The sequence below is a fragment of the Sapajus apella genome, unplaced genomic scaffold, assembly GCF_009761245.1.
Source record: "Sapajus apella isolate SASKATOON/1434 unplaced genomic scaffold, GSC_monkey_1.0 scaffold56, whole genome shotgun sequence".
Taxonomy (NCBI): Eukaryota; Metazoa; Chordata; class Mammalia; order Primates; family Cebidae; genus Sapajus; species Sapajus apella.
Window position 1 is genome coordinate 15,194,152 of NW_022436996.1, and position 5,445 is coordinate 15,199,596.

A 5,445-nucleotide genomic window follows, 5' to 3' on the forward strand; every position below is an offset into this window, starting at 1 on the left:
GGACCCGACAAAGAAAGGCTGTGTCACAGAAAGGTAAGGGAAATTGCAGCAGGTGCTGTGACTTCTGGGGAGAGTCGTAGGAACAGAGCAGGCATCAGAACCTTGTTTCTGTCTGTTCTTTCCTCTTTAACCCACATCAGAGACAAGTCCCAGTGACCCGTTATATGTTTGGTTCTCGAGAAGGACTAGTTTTAAAACTGCTTTAAAATCCTTACGTCTCTCCTCACACTGTAATTAGGGTTTCTCCAGCAGCTGTTCTTGCCATGGCCCTTTAGACTAGTGATGGAGTCAGTTTATAACTTGATCAACTTGATCGCGCTTGGTGAGATCACAGCCTGCCAGGAAGAGTTGTTTCATGGGCGCAGCTAGTGAGAGTTTGGGGCTTTGTTCCTTCCTAGGGTGAGATCCAGGGTAGTGCATGAAGAGTTGGAAAGAGGAGTAGCCAGTCATACTAAAGAGGTAGATATGGAGGACAACTAAAGTAATAATAATCAAAAAAAAATTAACTGTTAAAGGAAACAAAAGGAACCACTTTGGATGCACAGCTTACCCTAGCAGCATGCTCCCTAAACCCCTCTGATCACCAGTGCCCTGCCCTCTTCTGGGACCCTTGCATCAAGCCCTCAAGCTCCTGATTTCCTGAACTGCCACTTTTCCTGCACAGCTACACTTCCCTTTCCCTGAGCAGATGCACATTTAGAAGGCATGGGCCTAGGAAAGGACGGTTGGCTGGGTCGGGGTGGGGCGGGGGGGTACGGGAAGCCCCACACTTTATCTCTTGTACCACCAAAATAAGAATTTAATTTTCCCCCATTCTTGGAAAACGCTGATTTTTAAAAATGATGTTTTTAAAGGAATCATTTTTAAATTTATTTTTGTAACACACAGCACTGCCAATCAACATGAGAATAGTTTGTGAGTTTCACAGAATTTTAATATCATTCCATCTCAGCATTATGTGTCAGTTTTCTTATTGTGTATAGCTTAGGTCACGTGCATAATTTCCTTTTCATTTTCAAAAAATATTAAAAATAAATTGAGAACCTTGATATTATCTTTGAAAACTTTAAGATAGAGAATGCTACCCTAGCCAGTTCTCACCTCCTAGCCCCTTCGTCTCTCTTTCCACCTCTGATCCCTTGATTCCCCTGGAGCTGTTCCAACCAAAGATTCTAAACATAAGTTGAAATTACCAGATGATTTTACTACTTCTTACACCGTCTATCTGTAGTCCAGCCCAGAATAGCAGCTCTAAACAATTTTGTTTTGCATTTGTCTCTTTAAATCTCTTTATTGATTCATTGACTTAAAACATGGGATTTTAATACCTTCCTTGTCTAATATACAAAGTTAAAATTAATGGATAAAATAGTCAACAAAGTCGCAACCCTCAGAAATCTGAAAGCTGAGGAAGACATGCATTTATTCAGTAGGTATTTACTATAATCATGAAAGCAACTCTTAAAAAGATTATAGGTTCAAAAACTCCTCGAAAGGGGAAGTCAAGAAAGTGCGGAACCAAATCAGTGTAGAAATGGTCTGTGTGATGAGTAGTCGTTAAGAATGATGGCAGGATTAGTAGCAGACAGGAGCACTGAATGAGAAGAGAGTTCTGAAGGGAAAGCAGCAAGAGCAGCAATGAAGGGTCGTGTTCTAATGTCCTGTGTGTAAACGAGCTGGGCTTTGAAGGAGAAAGGAAAATGATCTGGAGGCAGCCGAGAGAGGCCCAAAGAACAAGAAAGACACCAAAACAAGATATAAACACAGAGTAGGTCTCTCGATCTACATTAAAAAGTATCTGAATTTTGTGGGGGTTCAGTCAGGATGGTGGGAGAGATTGTAATATTATAATAGTCACAAACATTGTTGTAATGGTCACAAACATTGTTATAATAGTCACAAACCTTGGAAGGCTGGAAGGTTTGTAACTATTATAATTTTACAATCTCTCCCACCATTGTGACTGAACCCCATAGAATTTTATTCTGTACTGTTCTGATCTTGAAAGCCTTGATCTTTTTTTTTTTTTTTTTTTTTCTGAGACAGTCTCCCTCTGCAGCCCCAGCTGGAGTGCAGTGGCGTGATCTTAGCTCACTGCAACCTCTGTCTCCTGGGTTTAAGCAGTTCTCTGCTTCAGCCTCCCAAGTAGCTGGGACTACAGGCGTATGCCACTATGCCTGGCTAATTTTGTATTTTTGGTAGCGACGGGTTTTCACCATCTTGACCAGACTGGCATTGAACTCCTGACCTCGTGATCCACCCGTCTCAGCCTCCCAAAGTACTGGGATTACAGGCATGAGCCACCACACCCGGCCACCTTGACCTTTAAATAACAAAACTAGGACAATGACAAGTGAAATCTGCCTATATGGAAGAACTTGGGAAACCCAGATTGTATTGGGCACTCAAAATACAGGAATCCTTTACAACAACTGCCAATGATTCCCTGATAGGGGTTGAGAAGTAATCAGCATGCAAGTACTACTATAGAAGAAAATAAATTTATAACTCTTCAGAATGAATTTCAAGTGCAGTGTAGAAATGTGTAGCATAACCCAAAAAATATATATAGATAGATATGGCTGTCCAGGACACAGCATCAGGGAGGAAAGAGGTTAAAGTAAGGCTGGCCAGGCCTGTGTGCTTTTAGACACTCTGTGTGGATACATGGGGATAGCTCCAAGCAGGCAGTGGAGGAGACCATGTCAGTGTTCTGTGAGTTGTCACACAGCCTTTCAGCTAGTACTTGGCTCTCCCTAAGCAGGATAAAGACAAATGGATTCAGGAGGGGCAGCTTACATCTAACCTATTAAACTGCCTGTATTACCCACTCTTAAGTGCAATGCAAAATCCCTGTATAAATGGTAAGTTGAAATTAACATTGTAAGGAATGCCATAGAAAAGAACTTTCTTTCACGATCGAGAAAGTCATAGAGAGGAACTCTCTTTTACAATCAAGAAAACTTGTAGGGGAAATTTCTGTTCACAGATTAGAGCGAAAAGAAAATGCAGAGGGCAGACTAGTTCAAAAGACACAGCCATTCTCTGGAGCTCTCAGCTTGCTAATGGGAATGGCAAATGCTGAAAGGCAAAGAAACCTACAGTGTGGGTAATTAAGATTTATCTACATGCCTATGAATCCTGACTCCTTAGACAATTTGTGAGAAATTCCCAAAACTCATTTTCTACATTATCCCCTACACATGATTTTCATGTTAATATTCTACCGTCTTCTGTTTTGGTCACGCCCCAAACCCACTTAATTATCATAGTGAGGGGGGAGCAGGAAAGACTTTGCCCAGGACTGCTGGGAGGTGTGGGAAGAAGAGGAAGCACCAGGGTTTCTGCACAGGGAGGGGGAGATTCTGCAGCGCTGTGGGAAAGGTGCTGGCACAGAGATACAGAGCCGAGTCCCTGGGTTCCGTGGGCTCGATCCTCAGAGTGGAGAATGATGCATTAGGCATCTCTGCTGAGAATCGATCCTGGCGCATCTCTGAGTCATCTACAAGGGTCCGGCTGCGGAAGTAACTAAGCAATTCCAGAGTCTGCACCAAGGTCTGTCTGTACCAAGGTCTGTCTGTACCAGAGAAGATCATTGTGGCCTGAAATGGGTTCACATCTCAAAGTTACCGATTGTCCCATCTGTGTTACTTTGTGCCTGGGCGACTGGATAACGCCAGCATCTGTTTGTGCTATAAAAGAAGACAGAATTGGGGGACCGAATAAAAAAAAATATAAGGAGTCATCAATAAAAGATTCAGCATGACCATAATACATATCGAACTCACTCAATACCAGGATACAAAGGGACACGCAGCAGAGGGTCCAGGAGCCCATGGCAGAGTGAGATCAGGTGTGGAACATTCCAGACCAAGGCCTCTGCGAGCATGAGCAAAGAAATGAATTTTGTGACATTTTATCCTCACAAGATGCATCTGTCAGTGACATCACTGAATGGGCCACCGCCCCCAACTTGAAAGCTCCTTTAATCGGAGGCTGCATCTCTGGGAGATGAATCAGGCAGGACTGAACTATAATTGAGCTGAGACACAAAGGCACACCTGTGGAGGCTCCCTGTAGGTTTGTTTTGATATTATCAATTCATAAAGCCTTCTCTATAGTATATCTTACCTAGGATCCAGCCAACTATATTCACCTGCACCTCAAACTCCAATTATTTAAATATGAACTCATTGTCTTACAGCAAGTCAGATTCTTTGCAAACTCTGCTATTTCTCTCACTGGTGGCTCTGGGCTCTTACTCCTTTGAAAGCACTTAAATTATCCACCAGTGAGTTAGGAGTTGGCCTCTGAGCTCCTCAGGAAGGGCAAGCATGTCAACTGCATTGTTAGAGATAAAAATCTGAACGGATATCCTGAAAGCTCATTAGATTTCAAAGCTCTTCTTTGCAGTGAAAGACCTGAGTTTATTTATTCTTGAATTCTATTGAGTTTGCGAAGCCCAGAACACAGAATCTCTTGCATTCTTTATTCATACAATAAAATGGAAAGAAGATTGTGCTTTTCACAAAGATTTGAAAATTAGGTGCTCGAGTTGATTTACATCTTATTTTTACCTCCAGCAAAGCTCAATGTTTCTTAATCTTAGCACCTGGACTTTTCCTTATTAAAGTGTCTTGCATCTCACTAGCAGACTTCCTCTCAGGGTGTAGAGTGTACAGAGCTGTGAGAAGCCTCCGCTCTGTGGGTTGGTCAAGTAGGTTAATTGCTAACAAAGAAGAAACAGTTTAAGGCCACATTTTTGCTGTTAGCACAGTGGCATACCGCTGAGTCCCCTGCACCCCAGGGCACCTGCTGATCCCAGGGAGAAAGTTGTTTACAGCCAAGTTTGTGTGACCTGAGGTGTCTGTTTCCTTGTGGCCTTCATCCCTTTTTGTGTCTGTTAGGTGTGGGATGTAAAATCGTGGTCAACATTCTGGTTACCAGATGATCATTTTGTTTTCCTCCCTGTTACCAAGTTCCTAGGTTTGGTAAGCAGAACTAAGGCCCTCCAACCGTGTCCAGGGCTAATCCCTGGAACCTAAAAATGTGTTAAATTACTTGTTAAAGAAAAATTAAAGTTCCACACTAAGTAAAGTTGCCAGTCAGCTGACCTTAATACAGGGAGAGTGTCCTGGATTTTCCAGGTGGGCCCAATGTAGTCACAAAGATGCTAAAATGTAGAAGAGGGAGGATGAAGAGTGAACGTCAGAGTGATGCAGCATGAGCACAGGCTCAGCCAGTCCTTGCTGGCTTTGAAGATTGAATGGGGCCGTGAGCCAAGGAATGCTGGTGGGGCTGTGAGCCAAGGAATGCTGGTGGCCTCTAGAAGCTGAAAAGGGGAGAAAAACAGTTCTCCTGGAGAGCCTCGGGAAAGAATGCAGCCCTGCCAACACCTTGATTTTAGCCCAGTTACACTCATTTTGGACTCCTGGCCTCCAGTAT

At 43.1% G+C, this 5,445-nt stretch overlaps 1 pseudogene across 1 annotated transcript; it reads right to left on the reverse strand.

Moving 5' to 3' along the window:
- Positions 1–2,988: 2,988 nt before the first annotated feature.
- On the reverse strand, positions 2,989–5,030 carry LOC116527984 (annotated as a pseudogene). The gene is made up of 2 exons (XR_004258807.1): positions 3,789–5,030; positions 2,989–3,692 (listed from the first exon to the last, which is right to left on the reverse strand). The product of XR_004258807.1 is annotated as a T cell receptor beta variable 12-4-like (transcript).
- Positions 5,031–5,445: the final 415 nt, after the last annotated feature.